This window comes from Thunnus thynnus, chromosome 6 (genome assembly GCF_963924715.1).
Source record: "Thunnus thynnus chromosome 6, fThuThy2.1, whole genome shotgun sequence".
Lineage (NCBI taxonomy): Eukaryota > Metazoa > Chordata > Actinopteri > Scombriformes > Scombridae > Thunnus > Thunnus thynnus.
The window spans coordinates 29,668,695-29,691,320 of NC_089522.1; the positions used below are offsets into that span (position 1 = coordinate 29,668,695).

Genomic DNA, 22,626 nt, shown 5'->3' on the forward strand with positions numbered 1-22,626 from the left:
GTAATGACTTACATTTTAAAGTGACTCTGGTCATCATGAAACTCCAAATAAATGATGAATATAACGTAATAAAGAGAAACACAGAAATAGAAAGTGAATGTACTCACTGAGAAAGAAGAAGCAGATCAAAGTGTGACAAACTTTCATGTTCAGGCTTTGATGGTTTAATTCGACCTCTCTTCCTTCTTCATTGGCAAACCAGGAACTCCTCACTTCTCTAAATGATGGAGTCCCTCCTCCAAACATACACACACACACACACAATTCTGCTCTCCTCCCCTCACCATCAGTCTCTTTTTCTACTGCAGGTCTGAGTTTACCAGCAAATACAAGGTTTTAGAGCTGCCACGATTAGTGCAACTAGTGCACTTTTCATACTCAAATGATAATTTTAGTCATTTTTTTAAGCAGAAAGACAAATGTGCTGGTTGCAGCTTATCAAATGTGAGGATTTGATGCTTTTTAGTGTCACACATGGTAGTAAACTCAATTTCTTTGGATTTCTGACTGTTGATTGGATAAAGCAAGACATTTTAATATATCACCATGGGATATTTTCTACATTTTATGGACAAAATGAGAAAATAATCAGAATCAGCTATTAATGAAATTGTTAGTTGCAGCCCTACAAGGTTTAATATTTCAAAAATGGGAAAACAACACACTCATAACTCTGATGCAGTTTGCAGAAACATTGATCCTTCATTTGTTATGAGTGTGCTGCTTTCTCATATCTTTTTATGTCTACTTGCGAGTCAGCACCTCACAAGAACAGGTACGCAAGAGTTGTTCAGTTTCACATAAAGCGCATCATAGCACAGAGACAGCACTGGTGAAAGTCACAAACGACCTCCTAACTGCATCGGACAAGAGATTTCTCTCCATACTTGTCCTGTTAGATCTTAGTACTGCATTTGACACAATTGACCATCAAATCCTATTGCAGAGACTAGAACATTTAATTGGCATTAAAGGATATGCATTAAACTGGTTTAAGTCTTATTTATCAGACCGATTTCAGTTTGTACACGTTAATGATGAATCCTCCATGAAGGCAAAAGTTAGACACGGAGTTCCACAAGGTTCTGTGCTTGGACCAATACTATTGACCTTGTGTATGCTTCCTTTAGGTAATATTATTAGGAAACACTTCATAAAGTTTCATTGTTATGCAGATGATACCCAATTATATTTATCAATGAAGCCCGATGAAACCAATCAGTTAAACAAACTCCAACCATGCCTTAAGGATATAAAGACCGGGATGACCTGCAATTTTCTACTACTAAAGTCAGATAAAACTGAAGTTATTGTGCTTGGCCCTAAACGCCTTAGAAACACATTATCTAATGATATAGCCACTCTGGATGGCATGACCCTGGCCTCCAGCACCACCGTAAGGAATCTGGGAGTTACCTTTGATCAGGACATGTCCTTCAACTCCCACATAAATCAAATTTCAAGGACTGCCTTTTTTCACTTATGTAATATTGCAAAAATCAGGCACATCCTGTCCCAAAAAGATACAGAAAAACTAGTCCATGCATTTGTTACTTCTAGGCTGGGTTATTGCAATTCCATATTATCAGGCTGCCCTAACAAGTCTCTAAAGACTCTCCAGCTGGTCCACAATGCAGCTGCTTGTGTACTAACAAAAACTAGAAAAAGAGATCATATTTCTCCCATTTTAGCTTCGCTACATTGGCTTCCAATAAAATCTAGAATAGAATTTAAAATCTTTCTTCTAACTTACAAAGCCCTTAATGGTCAGGCACCATCATATCTTGAAGAGCTCATAGTACCGTATTATCCCACTAGAACACTGCGCTCCCAGAATGCAGGCTTACTGGTGGTTCCTACAGTCTTTAAAAGTAGAATGGGAGGCAGAGCCTTCAGCTATCAGGCTCCTCTCCTGTGGAACCATCTTCCAGATTTGGTCCGGGGGGCAGACACCCTCTCTATGTTCAAGAGTAGGCTTAAAACTTTCCTTTTTGATAAAGCTTATACTTAGGGCTGACCCGGCTCACCTTGGATCAGCCCTTAGTTATGCTGCTATAGGCCTAGACTGCCGGGGACTTCCAATGATGCACTGAGCTCCTCTCTCCATCTGTATGCATTCACCACATAGTTTAAAGTTCAAAGATAAAGATGTATGTTCTACTGGTATACTGAATTTCTTATAAATTAGAGAGTTAGTCTGTTAGGAATTTGCACAATATATTAAAGGATAAAAAAGATTGTCCTGGTGAAATTAAAACAAGACTAAAAGAGTCTATACAGCCATGCTAACAGCTCTGTGAATCTGTTTTCAGGGACATTGAGCTAAATGATAATGTCAGCATGCTAACATGCTCATCTTTAGCAAATATAATGCTTACCACGTTCACCATCTAAGTTTAGTGTGTTAGTATGCTGATATTTGCTGATTAAGTACAGCTGAACCTGATGGGGATGTCATTTGTTTTGCAGGTATTTGGTCATGTGGTTAAGGGATCAACACAGTTACAATAAAATAATTCCCAAAGGAATTATGGTGCCTGTCTGAAATTAGAATTCCTGTTGGCCTTCCTGTTTATTATAACCTGATCTGAAAGTTGTTTACTGAAGTGGTGAAAGTTTCATCTGAGTAACAGTTTTTACTTTTTCTTTTTCAACAGGGTGGAGACGCCCTGTTGAACAGAAAGCATTAAATTCTTCCTCTGAAATATACAAAATAGGTTGAGACTCTTTCATTTCATTACATTTTATTTTATACCATTGTCAGTTATATTTCATATTATTATCACCACATTCATTTCAAAAGTGTTGAAAAATCATGAAACAAGCTGCCACAAAATATCAACTTTAAAACAAAGGCAGATGGATGAGGAAGAGGAGGAGGAGGTTTGATGGTAACAACAAAACAAAAACACAAAAACAAGAAAAAAACTTAACAAAACACAAATTCACATTAATACAACTTTTCTATTGATACAGTATCGTTATGCAGTGCACATGTTTTTCTTGTGGCCTCTTTTTTCTCATAAAATATAAAAATGTATATTTTTAAATAAGGAACGTAAACTTGGTTTCAGTCATGAATCAGCATATTTTCCTTGTATGAAAAACTATATTCTTTAAGACAGAAAATGTAACCTACCACAATTAACTGTCTTGTTAAATACTGATACAACAGTCATCATAGTAAGAAAGTAAATAAGTGCCTTTCAAAACAAGAGTTATAAGGTGCTGTACAATAAAAAACATTAAAGAAAATAAAAAAGAATTTTAGAAAAAGAAAAAAACAGCGAAAAAACAATATAAAGACATCTAAACTCATAACTAGCATTTTACTGTTAGTTAGTCGATGTTGAACTAATTTGAATTACTTTATAAACTGTTATTTTTTTAATCTACAACAATCCATCATAACTTAAAAGCTGCTCATAGGTAGGGTTATGGGTATTTTTTTTTTTTTTGCAAAGTAACCAGTAACTATAGCTGTCAAACAACTGTGGTGAAGTAAAAAGTACAATATTTTTAGAGAAAAATTAAGAAGTTTTTGCTGCTGAACATGTTACTCCATGTCTGTTCACTGTTTCCTTATTAAACCTATCAGACACAACACAATCTAAATCAGTTAGGAAAAGCCAAGATGCTCAGTTACATCTGTGGCCGTGGTGCTGATAGTGCTGCGTCTTTGTTATCTGTTTTTGTGGCTTAGCCTCCTCATTATATCTACTGTTATTAACTTCCAATAAAATACAAACCCATAAATCCTTTATCTCTGGTTGGCCGCTGTCTGTGATTTGGTTGTCACCCACACAGGTCAGTTGTGTGTCTCAAGATAAAATTAGAATAAAAAAAGGAAAAAGACACAAATAAAAGCAGTATAGATGTACAGGAACTGTTGTTGGATTAAACTGAACTGATTAACAGGTATCTCAAAGGCTTTTTTCTGCTGGACTGATTGTTTCACAGTAAACAGTGGACTATTACAGGAAACAGAAAGTGAAAGTAAAAGCTTCTGGGAAGTGTTAGGCCTTACAATAAATCTTTGTGTGTGTTGGTATCTTGTTACAGGAGTAAGTGCTAATCCCTCACACAGAACGCACTCAACTGCCCGACTTGGTAAGCTGACATGGGAGTACAAGAAGCCAAAATCTTATATCTTACAAATCCACTATTTTTAAATGTTAAAGCCAGTCAGTCTATTTAAATAGGATTTCAGAAGAATATTGATGAGAAACGATTATGTGTAAAAGAAGAAAGAAGACAAAAGGCAGTTGTCATGTAACGCCATCAGGCCAAAATATCATTTCTTCTAATAATTTGGTTTATGACCAAACACCTGAAAAACTAACAACATTCTCATCGGTCTCAGCTGACTTTAAAAAACAAAATGTCACATGCTTTTCATGTTTTTCCTTATCTATATAGAAAGATATTTTTTTATTAAAACAAATAGTCAACATTGCCCACACAACAAAGAAAAAAGCTGCCATCCAGAAACAGCACATACATTACCTGTAATAACTAATCCAATGAGACTAAATATGAGGAAAAACAGACAAGCCCCCAATCCATGTTATGATCTGTCAGTTTTGCTTCATTGTCTGAGTTTTGTCCTCTTTTCTGGTTAATTGCAGTGAGGCCATACTGAGGAAGGTGGTTGTATATTTGTAATTAATAATCAGTTCTACACACAGACATAAGGGCTTGGTGGTGTGGTTCATATATGCTGTGATGTTGTTCTGTATAGTGTACATTGCAGTAGGAAATGTTCAGTTTCCATTAGCAGTAAATGAATACAGCTCTGATATGACTGTGGGAGAGTGAACAGTAACACATGCTAATGTTTCCTGTAAATCCCTCGTGCATGGATAGGTAATTTGAATCCCACTTGGGAATGGCAGACCCTGCCAGAAACACGAAAACACACAATATAGAGAGTTATACTGAATATAAATACATTGAATGGATATTTCAGAAAAATGCTGATCATAAACAGGATCAAACTAGGGGTTTGATGTCATGAAAATATTAAGGTTTATACCATCAACAAACAATTTTTACAAATCATTTTACTTTTACTGGAGTAAAATGTATTTGAAGTAATCATACTTTTACTTGAGTAAAATATTCTTTCTCCATCCCTTGCTGTTCTGTGTGAAACTATGACATGAGGCTCCAAAGAACCATCAGCAACAAGGAATTACAACTCTTAACTGTAAATATCCTATGTATTTATTTTTTGGGGGGACATTTTTGCCTCTGAGTGGGTTTACAGCAAAATAAGAAACAAAATGAGACTAAATGAATCAACCTAAGATGACCTACTCAAAACAAAAATGAAAACAAAAATGCAAATATTTTGCCTACACAGAGACACCACAGGAGGTTTACCAGAGGTAGAGAGACAGAAGGGGTTAATTGCTCTTACTGACTACTTACTTGAAAAAGTAAATGATGTCAAATATTATTTCAGTTAAGCCTGAAGAAAAACATTTTTTTTAAAATAACCTATAAGTGCAAATTTCTTTTAGAATGTCTTAATATGCATCAATAACCATGTTAAAACATAAATTCAATGCAGTTGTAATATAATAAACTATATATAAGAAAGAAGTACAAATACTGTAAATGGTTTAAAAGCAGTAGACACAGTACTTAGACACATATAAATACTGGAGAAAAGAAAAGATATATCTTGTTGGAGGTTAAAAATGTCATGTTTTATTTATAAAAGTGGGAAAGTTCAAATGCAAATTCATTGTTGGAATAGAAGGCACAAGACACAGTAAGACAGAGCTGCATTTGGTATGAAGCCTCCTATACCACATGTAGTGGCTCATCAACCAAACTTATTTATTTATTTATAAACTTATAACCGCCAGATGAAGTAACTGACACAAACACTTGTAAAGCACACATGGAGATATAAACTTTTCAGTAACTGAAATTATATTTATAAAATGATATACTCCAGAGGATTCTTAAATGACTGCAGCTTATGTGCGCAGTTGGAAAACCGTTGCTCTCCGTGATCTAACCTGACAGCCAACAAATCAATGACCTATTTATAGACTGCCAGAGCACAAAATAACACAATTCAAAGGATAAATACTGCATCCTACAGATTTTTCTTATTTAAATTACAAACTCTTACCATGGCTCCCACACCACATCTTCAATTCAATCTCATTTCCAAAGAGAGAAAGACTCATTTTATTACCAAAGGAGAAGCCTGTGCCCAGCACCTTCACCTCTACAGCTGACTTGAAATTAACCCTGATGCCGGTGTCTGCTGACAGACCGACTGTAGCCTTCAGTGGACCAGCAGAGGCTGAGGCACTGGCCACCTCTGCCTTGACATAGGCTGTGGCACTGAAAGACTCCATAGAGGCTCCGGCTATCGCAATGGCGTTGGGCCCTTTGGCCTCAGCATCAGAGATACTCCACTTAGCACGAACATGGCCCATTCCTGCACCAACAAACACTCCTGCCTTGGGAAGGCACTTCCAATGTTTGTCCTTAAATCCATCTGCAAATACCCCAGCATCTGCGTAGACAGTAGTAGCAGAAGCTTCATACGGCCGGTTAATATTTTTCATCATCTTCTTCGTCGCTGTGACTACAACACAAAGAGACACTGCATTTCATTTCAAGAAGACAAGTACAGGGTTGCCAGTCAAAAGCAAACCACATACAAGATATTATCAAACCTAGTTCAGACTATGAATGAATAGTTTCTCAGAAATTGTATTTCTGTCCATAAATGTGGATATGGACAGAAATGTGGATCATCATATTAACAGGCTTCTTTTCTTCTGGAACAACAACATCACAAACTTCAGAAACTGTGAAATGTGAACCTGTCAATACAAGTAAAAAGGTGATGACCTCATGAAACAGGTTGAGAGAATACCAAGAGTGTGCAAAGCTGTCATCATAGCAAAATGTGGCTACTTTGAGGAATCTAAAATTTAAAGAGTATTTTGCTCTGTTTACTGTTTACACTATGTATGTATATATATATACACACACACACATATATACAAATGGGGGACAAATTAATGGAAAACTGGTACAGGTCTGAATGCTTGACTCCTACAGTGAGAGGATCTGGTGGCTCTGTTATGCTGTGGGGGGCATTTTGCTGGCTTGGTTTGGGTCCACATGTCCCCTTAGAGGGAAGGGTCACTACAAATCAATACAAAGTTGTTCTGAGTCATCACCTTTATCCTATGATGAAACATTTCAATCCTGATGGGAGTGGACTCTTCAAGGATGGCAATGCCCCAATTCACAGGGCACGAAGTGCCACCGAATGGTTTGATGAATGTATATATAGTACTGTGCAAAAGTTTTAGGCATTAAAAGTAAAGTGAGAATGCTTACAAAAATATTGATATAAATTGTCATAAATTTATCAATTAACTTCTTACAAAGTTGAGTAAACAGCAGAAATTTAAATAAAATCAATATTTGGTGTGAGCAGCTTTGCCTTTAAAACAGCAGCAGTTCTCCTCGGTTCACTTTAACACAGTTTTTCATGGTAACTTGCAGGTAGGTTGTTGTAACCATCCTGGAGAAAGAATGTTCTTCTGTGGATTTATTATTTAGGCCATCTCAGGTGCTTCTTCATGAAATCCCAGATTGACTCCATGATGTTGAGATCAGGGCTCTGTAGGGGCCGAACCATACCATCTGTTGCAGGACTCATCATTCTTCTTGTTGCTGAAAATAGTTCTTTATGACTCTGGCTGTATGCTTGGGGTTATTGTCATGTCATGAATAAACTTGGGACCGATCAGACGCCTCCCTGATGGTATTGCATAATGGATAAGAATCTAAACATCTAGGGTGCCTAAAACTTTTGCACAGTACTGTATATATAGAGATATCAGTGTTAGTGACAACAATACCTGCATCCTCACATCCCCCGCCATCAACAATCTCCCTGATTAGAGAAGCATCTCCCTTCAAAACTGCATGGGCTGTAAACAAAGAGACACTGCATTTCATTTCAAAGATGACAAGAAAAGGATGTAACCAGGAAAAATGATTGTGTGGTGTAGAGATTTCAAGAATATCATGATAATATTCAGGAAAAAAGAGAATTACATCGTAAAGTCATGTTTCTGTTGTGGATTTTCGGAGCTGATGCACTGGCAGTTGTCAGTTTGAAGAAGAGAAGACCAAACCAAACTTCGTATGATGATTCTGGGAAAACTTTAATGAAGAACCTTGCAAGGGAGAGCGACTCAAGGGACACCTCCTGTTCGTACGGTGTCCCCAAACTCGTCTGACCCTCACAGTCCAAAACCAGCCTTTAAGCCAATCATAGAAACTAGTTCGTCAGTTCCGAATCATAAACCTATGACCTAAATCTGTATCTTTGGTTTGTCTTGTTGCGTCTGATGATGACCTGCATTCTGGCCTTGGTTCGCCTGTGAGGCTCCTGGTTTATTAAACAACATGTGTTATCTTCTGTTTGAGAGAACAGAAGAGTACAGCTTGACATTCTGTTGTCCTGGTCAGTTATGGAATATCCATAACAGTTTCAAAAGTAATATTTTGAGAAAAAGGTTATTGTTTAACAATTAATAACCACAATATCCCACTTTATGACTGTGAGAAGGTTGCTCCTCTCATAATATAGTAACTGTGAATAATGTAATAAAACTGAATGTAATAATCTGCCAATAATGCCATAAAAAAGGTGAGGGAAAAACATCATAACTTTTTAATGTAATAATTTATTACATTATGAGTTTATTAGCAACATTTTTGTTGACAATGTAATAACTTGACATATATTGTAATAACAAATTCAAATGTAATGCTTTCAGGTATTTACTGGATTTCATACAGAGCACCTTTTCCATCCCAACCATCACATCAATTGTGTCCCATGTGTTTTCAAGTACAGGGTTGCCAGTCAAAAGCAAACCACATACAATTGTTCCTTTATGTGCATTTAAGGTGTTTTAAAATAATGCACACTGTCTGAGAATCAACGTCAGAAAAAAGACCAAAGCCAAAAATATAAACAAGATATTATCAAACCTAGTTCAGACTATGAATGAATAGTTTGTCAGAAATTATATTTCTATATTTCTCATAAATGTTAGTGAATCATCATGTTATGTAGGTTTCACAACACGCTTCTTTTCTTCTGGAACAACAACAAACAAAACTTCAGAAACTAAATTTAAGTGTTTTCATGTGAACCTTTCAAAACGAAAAAAGACATCATGAAGCTGGTTGAGAGAATACCAAGAGTTTGTAGAGTATATTTATGTATTTATATATTTACATGTATACATATATGTGTGTGTCAGTATGACATATTGTATGTCAGTATTTATTTATTAAAAACTGTTCAAAAGTCTTCACATTGTATGACATTGTGTTGAGTGAATTACTGCATTTGTTGAGATTTGTGCTAGCAGTGCAGCAGAGCTTTCTCACAATCATCTTGTTTTTGTAGTAATAGGTTGATATGAATGCATTTAGATGTCTCAAAAGGAAAGACGCCTGTTGTGAAAACTGTACTATTCCTCCACCAATATTGTATGGACAGAATTACAGGTCAAATATTTTGATTTCTGACAAAAAAACCCACAAAATACACTGTATACACATTTATATTATCTGTTCATTCATAGACTGAACTAGATTTGACAATATCTTGTTTCTGTTTTTGGGTTTGTTCTTTTTCTGAGGTGGATTCTGAGACAATGTGCATTATTTCAGTGCACAATACACCTAAAATGCACATAAAGGAACAATTGTATGTGGTTTGCATTTGAATGGCATATACTTGAAAACACATGGGACACAGTTCAAATGTGGATCATACGGGCCATGAGGTGATGTTGGGATAGAAAAGATGCTCTGTATGAAGTACTGTACAGTTTGGACCTGAGAGAACTACATTTGAATTTGTTATTAAAATACATGTCGAGTTATTACATTTTTTGACAAAAAAGTTGCCATTAAACTCATAATGTAATAACTTGCACTGAATGTAATAACTTCTTATATTATCTTAAAGTTATTATGTTTTACATTCACCATTTTTATTACATCACTGGCAGTTTATAACATTCTGTTTTCATTGCATTTTTTATGCATAGTTTTATGCTACACTCCTCTACTTTTTCACTAGGCCCCAGTACCCAACATTACTAATGTTTTTTTGTGTTAAATCACTAATTTTAATGCAATGTTTCTGTTAATTTATCAGTCATGTTACACAAATAATGGAATGTGAGTTTCAGTCGAGTAGTTTGTGTTTCACAATGTTGTTTTTTTGTTGAAGGGCTTCAGTCCTGCTGTGATGAGTTTCTGTTCTGACAGAGTTTTGTGATGGTTGAGCAGATTATGTCCGTAATCAGTGATAGTGACAACAGGTGTTTATCATTAGGCCAAACTTTGTCAAGTTGAGGTAGGAAAGATAAAACTGTTCTAAATTACATTCTGTATAATTTGATAGGCAATTGTGGCTGTCAGTAAATTCTACATTAAAGGATATGTTCACAATTTTTTTATGTCTGTCTTAAAACAACAGTCAGGTGTCCATATGAACAGCGAAAGAGGTTTTCCTCGCTGTAATCATTCCTCCTGTTCATAAAAGAACCTCCAAATGTGCTTTCAGTGTAAATGATGGAGGCCAAAATTCACAGTGTGTCCAATCGTTTATTTCATTCATTTTGTGAAAAACAAAAATGCATTTCACAGTTTATCTGTAGCTTATATGAGGATTCAGCAGTCTCAGTTAGTCATATCAAGTGGATATCTGCCATATTTACAGTCTTGGTACGTTCCAGCTGGGTGCGGCTGAGAAGGTTAGTGGTCCAGTTAGTGGTCCTTTGTGATTGAGGGAGGGAAGAGAGTAGGAGGCAGGTTGCTCTACATTTTATTTATGTGTTTTTTCTTTTGCTTCATCTTAACTTATTTTTGTTGAATTTACTGCCGACCTGCTTCATCAACATTCCTTTTAAGGTTTCTGGTGCCAAATAACATCATTGTCATCTGCCCTTTATAATGGTTTGCGGCACTACAATGACAAGGTCATGATATTTTAAGGGTTTGATAAATCATTAATCTTTTTCTGAAGTCATTAACTTCTTCCTGCTGTTAGTCATTTTATAATGACTGATAATAACACATCTCATCAACAAACAAACATGTCAAAATCACAATTACTCCATTAACTTTAAGACTTTTTATAGTGAATAATGTGAACATATGAACATACACCACACACATGGCTTATACAGCATGAAGGTACTTTAACACTCAAAATACCTAGATACAAAAACACAAAATAAGGCGTTTTTGTTAAATTTTCTTCCCAATAAGATCTGACAGCTCTTTGTTTCACATTCAGTCACTGAAGTTAGAAATTAACAAGAAGTTTATGGAAAAGTTAACTGTCTCCTAGGACATCCTCAATATATAATATATTTATTTGAGGAAAATATGCACTGCTGCAGGACATTATTCTTCTAGATGGTGTTTGCCTACTTGCTATCATCAGGACCAATAGTGCAGTCTGAAAGAAAAAGGAAATGAAACCAGCGGATTAGAAATGATAATAAACTGTCTAAAGTAGAGTGAAAATAACAGTGCTAATGGAAATATAGTGTATAGATCTATTGCAAATTAATTTTTTATAATTAATATTATAGGGGCAACATAACTGTGTTAATGAACTTACAAAATACTCCATCGTCTGTGAGTCAGATTCGCAACCTTAAAACAAAAGACAAAGACAAGATTCAACTTTATTTCACTGTTCTGTACTGATACTGCGATGTGACAAAAACAGAGTAGTGATTCTTTAATGTTAGAGCTGAAGGCTGACTGTTCAATTACTGATAAATTCTGCACCATTTAGTACTTTGAAGCATGTATGAAGTTTTGTTTGCATGAAAAACATGACTGATTCCTTACCTGAATGAGGTGCTTGCTTTGTGGCAGACGTTATATGTGGAAACACACTCAGTACAACTGCTCAAGTTCATCTACTGAGGCTGCACGAATACCAAACTCTCGCCACCCAGTGTGTTTGTGTGAAGTTCCTGTTGGCCTTCCAGTTTAACCTGTTCTGAAAACTGAGTCACACGTCTCCACCCTGTTGAACAGAAATCAAAAGTAAAAACTTCTGATAACATTTTATTCTTCCTCTAAATATACAAACTAGGTTGAGATGCTATTATTTCAATACATGTTTTATTTTATACCATTGTCAGTTATATTTTATATCATTATTATTACTATGATTAAGTGCTGAAAAATCATGAAACAAGCTGCCCCAAAAATAGCAACTTCAAAACAAAGGCAGATTGAGGAGGAGGGGGTTTGATGGTAACAACAACAGCAAAAAACTAACAAAACACAAATTCATATTTAATACAACCTTGCTATTGAACAGTGTTTTTTTATGCAGTGCACACATTTTTCATGTGTCCTCTGTTTTTTCTCATAAAATATAACAAGACTAAGTCAAAAGATAGTATATGGCTGGACCATGTGGACTCGCCCCCTGACACTCGGCTGACTGATGGTGTAACTTTATCACTCATTCAGTCAGTCAGGGACAGACTTTCAAATTTGAAGAGCTGGGCTGCTGCAGTCTAGCCAAAAATGCTTATATTTAAAGTTACAATACACAACATTCACAACAACACTAGACATTGCACTATAGCACCAACATCTCAGACCAAAACAAATGTGTGTCGTTTCAATAAAATTGAGAAAAAAAAAATAGAAAGCTGACAACTCACGAAACTCAGATCAAACTAGGCAGTCCTGATCAAATATGAATCAAGATTCTGTTACTGCATTGCCTATTTCTCGCCTCTCGCTTACAAAGCCACCATCTTGGAAATGGATGTTGAGGACATGGGAGGACTCAAATGCACTAACATGCATGACCAGCTCCCAAAACAAAGAACAGAGAAGCTGTTAATAACACACACTGAACGAGTGTGACTTTATTCACTGCTCAGGTCCCTATTTCTCCACTATATCCTTACATAGCAAATAGTTGTTTGCTGACATTCAGTGAGGCTCAATGTCATTTATTGCACCTTTAAATGAAAAATGTAAACTTGGTTTCAGTCATAAATCAGTATATTTTTCTTGTATAAAAAAACTATATTGTTAAAGACAGAAAATGTAACCTACCACAATTAATTGGCTTGTTAAATATTGATAACACAGTCATCATAATAAGTAAGTAAAAAGTACATTTTATTTATCAAGTGCCTTCGAAAAAAGATTTACAAGGTGTTGTACAATAAAAAAACATTAAAGAAATAAAAATAGAAAGTTAGAAACTGAAAATAACAATATAAAGACATCGAAACTCATAAGTAGCATTTTACCGTTAGCTAGTCGATGTTAAGCTAATTTCAATAACTTAAAAACTGTTGTTGTTGTTTTTTTTTAAATCTGCAACAATCTACATAATTTAAAAGTTGCTCATATTTTTAATAATTAAAATCTTGATTTACAAAGTAACCAGTAACCAAAGCTGTCAAATCATTGTTATGATGTAAAAAGTATAATAATTATAAAGTATAAAGGATCATTAAATACAAGAAATAGTTGTGTAACAGCACTTTAGTAAATGTGCTGCATTCCACCTCTAGAAATATGAACCTTTTACTCTTCAGCCCTGCAAAATAATGACCTTTGCTTTCCATACACTAGAAGACTTTGAAAATACTTAAGTCTGACACCCTCTCAAATGTGTCACGGAGTTTTTAGTCACGGACTAAGACTCTTTTGCAAAGACTTGGGATCTTGCAGGATCACTATAGTTACAAAACTACAACTAGATTCCTTTTCAACTCATTTCCCCATCCTGCTCCTGGTGAAAATTTTCAAGACAGACTTGTTAAACAATGGAGCAGAAACAGAAGCAGCATTTTGCCACAGCTGTCCTTGTGTGTGCAGTGGTTTGTTCTGAAAAACCAACCAAAAGAAAATGTAAATTCATTCATTCAGTTATAACTAAACAACAACTGTGAAGAGAAACAACAGACATTACACATTACATTACTTTTTTTTTTTTTGTTTTTACAAATAATATATATATTTGGGTTAACGTTTTTTAGATAATATCACCTGAGAAAATTACATTTCAAAAAGGTGTCGTCCTGTACTTGTATTTTTACATTTACTGCATACTGCTGGTCTGTTAGAAACTGAGTACAACCAGCCACCGTCAGTAATCAATACAAACTCGCATTATTACACCGTAAACCATTAATCAAACCAATAACTAATAGCAGTCAACATCAGACAACCTTATCATATTTTAGCAGTTACCTGGTGACAAAACGTGAAAAATACATATTAGCAATTTGAATTAAACTGAAGCTCCCTGCGCTCTCTGGGGAAAATATTACGCCAAACTACTTTTAGGAAATGAGTGTCAGCAAAAACTTAACTCTAGAAACACAAAATAAAAGGCGTCACAAGTCGACAGTCTCGTTGTCAATTCGACATCAATGTAATCCATGAAGACAAACTATATTTCTGTACAAACTCTACATTTTGTCGCCTAAACTTGGTTAGCTACACTATTTTAGTGGGAGAGGACGGTGTTAATGAGAGACAAACTGTTTCAAAAAATTAATTTCTCACTAAAATACGTGTCGATTGGTGGATCAGATACACGCCGAATTAAACACAGACTCAAAACACTTTTAATTCACCATCTGTCGTGTGTGTGACAGTATTTGAGGAGTTTTTTCGGTCGTTACAGTAACTACCTGGTTTTCTGCTTCCTGTTTTGTGTCGGAGAGAGAGAGAGAGAGAGAGACAGAGAGAGAGAGCACCTGGTTTTTGACAGTGTTCATGTCATTGAACTTCACTATTTGCATGAGCCAAGACTAAAGACTTATGATAATGTTAAACATGTTTGATTTTATCGGAACGTCCAGACAAGACAAAGACTGACTTCAGACAACTCGGACTGAGTTTTATGACCATTTTACACCAAACGATCGAGATGACGGGAGCGCGCGACTCGCGTTTGAAAAGTCGTTTAGTGTAAAGTCGGCATTATCTACGCTGATCCAACTTTTTTCTTTGTTTTCATTTTCTCACTTTTGCCTCCAGGATGCAGAAACACAACGATGACAAGCACATCACAAAGGACGGGCTTCCAGAGATGAAACATTCATTAATGTGACAGACTTGTATGTGTTTGCTGTGAAGTGATCTTTTCTCTTTGGCTTGTTGTTAGTGGATTTCTGCTTTTAATATATTTTAGAGAAAAATAAAGAAGCTTTTGCTGCTGCACATGTCTGTTCGCTGTTTTCTTATTAAATCTGTTTATCAGACACAACACAATGTAAATCAGTTAGAAAAAGTCAAGATGCTCAGTTACATCTGTGGCAGTGATGTTAATAGTGTGTCTGTTTCAACAGTGCTATGTCATTATCTATTTTTTGTGGCTTAACTTCCTCAGTATATCAACTGTTATTAACTTCCAATAACATAACAACTCATAAATCTTTTACCTCTGGTTGTGCGTCCTCTGATTTCTGTCACCAGGTCAGCTGTGTGTCTCAGGATAAAATTAGAATCCCAAAAGAAAGACATAAGTAAAAGCAGTATGGATGTAGAGGAACTGTTGTTGGTTTAAACTGAACTGTTTAGCAAATGTTTCAAAGGTTTGTTACTGCTGGACTTACTGTTTCACAGTAAACAGTGGACTATTACAGGAAACAGAAAGTGAAAGCACAATCTTTGTGTGTTTCGGTTCATTGTTGGCATACCCATTGCCTGCCATGTTGTTTTCATGTAGCGCCATCATCAGGCCAAAATTTCATTTCTTCTAATACTTTGGTTTATAACCAAACACCAGCAAAACTAACAACATTCTTATCAGCCTCAGTTGACTTTTAAAAAAAAGTCACATAGAAAAATAAAACAGTACATACATTACTTGCAACAATTTACCCAACGAGACGAAATGTGATGAAAAATGAATGAGGCCCCAATCCACTTGGTTTCTATTAGCAGTAAATGAATACAGCTCTGATATGGCTGTAGGAGAGTGAACAGTAACAGTAACGGTGGATTATGAGCTGCGAAGTTTCCTGTAAATCCTTCATGCATAGATAGGTCATTTGAATCCAACATGGGAATGGCAGGACCTACCACAAACACAAAAAACATTATTACAATATAGAGAGTTATACTGAATATAAATACACTGAATATCTATTACAGAAAAATGCTGATCATAAACAAGATCAAGCTAGGGGTTTGATTTCATGTAAAATGTTAGAGATTATACCATCAACAAACATTTTAAACAAGTAATTTTACTTCTACTTGATTAAAATGTATTTGAAGTAATCATACTTTTACTTGAGTAAAATATTCTTTCTCCATCCCTTGTTGGACTGTGTGAAACTATGACATGAGACTCCGAAGAACCATCAGCAACAAGGAATTACAGCTCTTTAAAAATGTATTTATTTTTTTGGGGACATTTTGGCTTCAGGGTGGGTTCACAGCAAAACAGGAAACAAAATGGGACTAAATTAATCAACCTAAGATGACAACAAAAATAAACATAAATGCAAATATTTTGCCTACACAGAGCCGCCACAGCAGGTTTACCAGAGGTAGAGAGACAGAAGGGGTTAATTGCTCTTACAGACTATAATGAAAGGGACTGAGATGCTTCATTGATAAGAAATAAGTAAAAATACTGTAAATTGTTTAATCAAGGAAAATCATCAAAACTAAATGTGTTTAAAAAATCTGAAACATGCTGTAAAAAATATGTTTGTATCATAAAACACAATCAAGAACATTTTCAATTCTAATATAAGATATTTTGAGACATATTCAGTGTGAATATAATGTAATTTCACAATTACAGTTCATGTTTTCAGTCATTTAAGAAGAGTAACGCAAAAACAAAACCAAACAGCTGCCAATTTTATTTTCACTTCAACTTTATTTTATTTATCGATCATATTTCATACAGAAAGAAACATAATGTGCTTCACGAGGCCAAGAGCTTACATGTATAATGACGAGCATACATATCATCATACATAAACACAGAAAAACATACTCATGCATCAAAGTGCATATAAATTCAGCTAAAAACAGGAGCAGACAGTTGCTCGACCTAGCTAAACACAACAGTAAAAAGACATATTTTGAGTCTACTTTTAAAGGAAATAAGTGTTGGGGCATCTCTAATATCACTAGGAAGGGTATTCAATCTGTTTGGAGCATAATAACTGAATGCAGCTTCCCCTGCTTTAGAGCACAAACAGAGGACAACAGGGACACCACTGGCTGATGATCTGAGGCTTTTCGTTGGTTCATATGGCACAATCAGTTCCTTAATATAATTTGCAGCAGAGCCATTCAGCACCTTGTATACGAGTAGGAGGATTTTAAAGTCTATTCTAGTACTTACTGGGAGCCAATGCAAGGATTTAAGAACAGGTGTGAAGTGTGCACTTTTCTTAGTCCTGGTTTAAATACGTACAGCAGCATTCTGCAGTCACTTTAGTTTTTTGAGGGGGGGCATCCAGAATAGAGAAGACCATTGCAATAGTTGAGTCTGCTTGTGACAAATACATGTATTCGTTTTTCAGCATCTGAATTTGAGAGAAAGCCTCTGATTTTTGAGATATTTTTGAGGTGATAGAAAACAGATCTTGTGGCATTATTGATATTACAGTGAAAGTTAAGATTATTATCTATGATAACACCAAGATTTCTGGCATGTTATTTGCTCTCAAGTGAAAAGGAACTGAGTTGGGCTGCAATTTCCTTTCTCTTTGCTTTTGCAACTATAATAATAACTTTTTATCCTGTTGTTTTACCATAATTTAATATAATTAAAATATTTTAATAACATAAGTTCAAAGTATATTTTTGCAAAATACATTTAAGTAAAAGATGAAATTTAAAAATTTTCACTGCAAAAAAATAAAAGATTAGAGGTTACAGTAGATTTTGTCCTGATTCCTGCTGGATGCATCTACAGCTGGAGAAGTGGAGTTTGCATATTTATCATTGGTGGAAAACTGGGTCAAGTATTTTATCATGGAGACAAAGACAGTACACATGAATCTGGATCCAAAAGGTGAAGGCCTGACGCAAGTCGCCCTCATGTTTCTGTTGCAAGACTGCCCCCCTATGTTCAAATCTGTGAAGCACAAACTACAATGATCATGTTTCTTTTTTTCCTTGTTTTTCCCCCTGCAGCATAGTGACACAGAACATCAGAAAACAATCAGATATTTAAACAAGAAGCAACAAAACAGTCAGGATCAACACTTCAAAGATTTGTGACAGTGCAGTAATTAGTCCTCAACTGATAAGAAGCAGAAGAAGAAAGCATGGTGGATATTCATACTGGATTTGATTCTGATGGAGAAAAACCATTAAACTGTCAGAGAACTGCCTCTGTCTGTCTGATCAATCAGGAAGCTGAAGATGCCCAATTTAATGTATCCCTCCCCCTCTGTGGTTTGGACAGTGTATAGCTTTATCTACACCCACAATATGATGATGATGATGATGAATTTGAGGGGTGGAAGTGTGTGAACTTATTTGAACATCAATAGCATCATGATATTGCTGTAAGCCTCTTTGAAACTAACTGCACTGAAGTGCTAAAGAAATAAACATGATTTCAGTCACTTCCTTTTGAACAGAACAGTCTTTTTACACTGAGGATGACATAACATGCGAACACAGATGGGCTGGGCTGGAGAAAGGATTAAAGTAAAACTGTATTTATTTTCAGGACTGCAAATTTAGAAGTTTAGCCAGGTGAGGTCCAGGTACTAGTTCAGAGCTGAGCCAGGCAGAGATCCAGAAGGTGAAGTGTGGAGTATTAAAAGGTATTAAAAACAGTATTAAAGTATTAAAAATGTAATGAACCTGCCAAGTGGGTGGAGCTTTCTTGGAGTTTTCTTTGAGTTTATTCACAGACAGGTCCACAGTCTGGAGCAGAAGGTGGTGCTAATGCACCTAATGTGCAGTGATGAGTGTTTTAACTCAGTAGTCAGAGCAGTTGTCTATGATCTGGGAGACTCCAGTTCGAGACCTGGTGTGGGGACCTTCTTCATAAGGTAGTTTATTCATTAACACTTATTGTATCAATTTAATTTTCTAAAATTAAAAGCGTAATAAAAACAAAAACAAAAACATGATTTTTAAGCCTCTCTCCACTTTTATTCAAATACAAATAATTTTGCTGCCTCAATAGATACAGATACAAATACAAATACTGGGCCCTCTGCACATCCCTAATATATATACAGGGGACTAATCACAAAACAGGGCACAGCTGAGGTAAGCAGGGACCAGAATAACAAGGGTGTGGCAGGCAAAACACAAGACAACGCTGATGAGGCTAACACAGGACAGGTGAGCAGGATAAAGCAGGCCGGGCAGGGCTACAGGAACACATGAGGAACACAAGAGGTTACCGACAAGACAAGAATAAAACCAAAGCAAGGCAGAGATAAAACTAAAGAAAACCCTGGACTCAGAGGGAAAAAAAACAATATCAAACTCAAGCACTACACAAAGAAACATAAATGGCAAATGCAGTTATCACAAACAATTTATAACCCAGAGCACATTCAAAACACACACAATCCTCTTAATCACTGAGAAAGAGTTTATGATGTGAAAGTTCAGACCAGAGTAAAAACAAAGACAGACCGACCAATGAAGGCAACCCAAATAATCACCATGCAAGATAGTCTTTTAAAGACCCAACTCAAATCAGCTTTCTCCCACTCAGTCCAGTCCAAACAAAAAGGGAGAAAAGTCTGAGGACCTCTGGAGGACCAGTGGAGAATGGCAGCTAGGGACACAGTCAGACTGCAAAAAGAACCATAACATTAACAGCAGTGCTATATATGAATTTGCAGTAGGTATAGAACATAGCATTAAAACAATGGTGCATGTGCCAGTTAATACAAATCAATAACAGAAACAACAAGAACACAGTACAGAAATTTAAAAAAATATGCAGCGTAAATCAGAAAAAGTATTAACAAAAATGTAAAACAGTACAGAACACAGGCAAATAATAGATTGAGATATTTTAGATCACAGAAGGAAGATGTCCTCAAAATAAACCACAACTATTCCTGTGTGGCACGATTGAGTGTGCTGTACGTCTGGTCATCCATAGTGATTGGATTAAGGGTCTCGTAGATGAAGGATGGATTGACGTTCTCGTAGTCTTCCAATGTGGAGACTGGAGCAGAATTCTCATAGACAGGCTGAAAAAAACAAAAGTACAATTTACCAAGGTGACAAGGAATGATAATGTATATGAGATACATAACCATTTTAACAGCCTAAATATTCTTCTGGTAACTAAACATTTAGAGCACAGATACCTTGATGTAAAGTAAAAAAGAGTTGAAAAAAGTCACCTCCATCTTTGTGCTGGTTAAGGGGGCCCTGCTGTTCACATCTGTGGAAGACAAAGTACAACAAAGGTGTTTTCATTTTTCTTCATTTGTAATTATTGAAAGAGTGAGAATAGGAAGGTAACTCACAATCAGAGCTTCTTCTTTTCTTCCATTTGTAAAGGAGTGGTAGAAAAACAGCCAACAGCACAACAACCACAGTCACAGAAACAATCAGAGGAAAGATGATGATATCTGGATGAGAGACACACAGTGTTCAAAGTAGTTCACACTGCTGTAGAAGGGGAGTTGCTGCGGTTTATTAAGTCAGAATCAGAAACAGGTTTATTGCCAAGTAGGTTTACACATACAAGGAATTTGCCTTGGTGTTGTCCTACCACGAAAGATAGATATATAAATAAAAATGTATAATGAAAATTAGGGCCATATGACATCCATTTTAATTTCTTTCAGGTTCCATTTTATTTTTTTGCAAATTCCGTGTTTTCTGTTTTAATTTTTCTGAATTTTGTGTTTTACGATTTAAACACATTTTGTCATCAAAAAGAGTGTCTTATCATGTGGTGGGTGAATAATTTCAATTTTTAACAGTTCAATGAGAAAACATTCAAAATTTAATGAATATCAAAGAAAGTGCTTCAATATAGTTATAAAACAAAATATTCCGTCCTTTTGTAAAATAAAGTACTTTGCATCTAAGCTTCACATTATAAATTAAAAAACAGTAAAAGTCTGTTGTTGCAATCTTCCATCTTTCACAGACATCTCCATTGAAGTACATGATTGTCAGCCTCTTTGTGTTCAGCTTAGTGAGTGCCTCTCGCTTGTAGAGTCTTGTATTTGCTGAAACTCCTCTAACAGTCGACTGAGCTGACTGGGTGAGTAGATGTAGGGCACTGCCACCTCCGCAACCCTCGGAATCTCACACTCAGGCCCCTCTAGTATTCAACAAGATCCAAACCAAGTGTGTAGACTTCAATTTGCTTTTCCATGGCTGGAGCCTGCCTAGGATCAAACACTCTAACCAGCCTGTAGACATCTTTGGCTGGATGTATGTCCCAATTAGGGGTATCGCGATATACTGGTATTGACCGGTATTACCGGTACTGATATAACTGTGGTATTTAAAAAATGAAATATTGATATCATGTTAATAATACACATATAATAATATTGTGCATATAATCCACACAACTATGGTAAGAACACAACTCCTTGTCTTTAAGTGAGTACTCATGCGACACATCTTTGGAAAGCCAAGATTCTTGTGATTTGATTGAAAAATCAAGTGGATATTTTCCAAAGTTAAGTCTTTTTAAGTGCCAAATTCCCTCTTGTGTTTCTGTCCCTCCTTCATACCTTAGCATGGAAACTATCAAGAGAAACACAGAGTAGATTTTGTACTGATCGGACTGAAAATGCAGAGGGTTCCCATTTGATTTGTCTAACTCAGGTTGCTAAAGCCTATCAGCTTCAGATGAGAAAGACAACTGTGAATTGTGTTACCAATTTCTTGCAATGAAATTACTCAAGGAAGATATCTGATCTAAAGTTTAAAAAAGGAAGGAGGAAGTGGTTTATCTTTTTTTTCTTTTCTTTTGTTGCAACCTAAATCGCAAATTTGGTAACAGGTTGTCTTTGTCCTGAGCAAAACAGTTATGAAAGTCTTGAGAGTGTGTTTCCTCTTTTCAGCAGTAAAACATTGATGCATTCATCAATGCATTTAAGGAAGACTTAATGAAACAAGACTGAAAAGAGGTTGATGTTGATGAACCAGACAAAGCCCTCAATGCATTCCTGGCTACATTAACAGAACTCTATGAAGAAAATTGCCGATTAAAAAAATCCAGAGGGAAGCATAAATATGTGGATAAACCATAGATTACTGAGGGGCTGCAGAATACATGCAAGAAGAAAAATACACTCTACAAGGAATTCCTAAAATGTAGAACTAAAGAAAATGTAAGTAAATGAGATGTAAAGATAAATTAATAAAGATTATGAGATGTAACATAAAGGAGTATTATAGCAAGCACTCAACAACATAATCAAAAAAGTATTGGGAAAGCAGATTAGTTTTTTTTGTTAATAATCAAAATGTAACTATAAATAACAGAAAAGAGGTTGCTGATGAATTCAATGACTATTTTGTAAAAGTTGTAAAAGATGTAAAATAAAG

General features: G+C 35.7%; 1 protein-coding gene across 1 annotated transcript in view; it reads right to left on the reverse strand.

The window, feature by feature from the left end:
- Positions 1-22,626, reverse strand: part of LOC137185278 (CMRF35-like molecule 5) — a 32,653-nt gene that overhangs the window by 4,597 nt on the left and 5,430 nt on the right. The window lies entirely within an intron of this gene.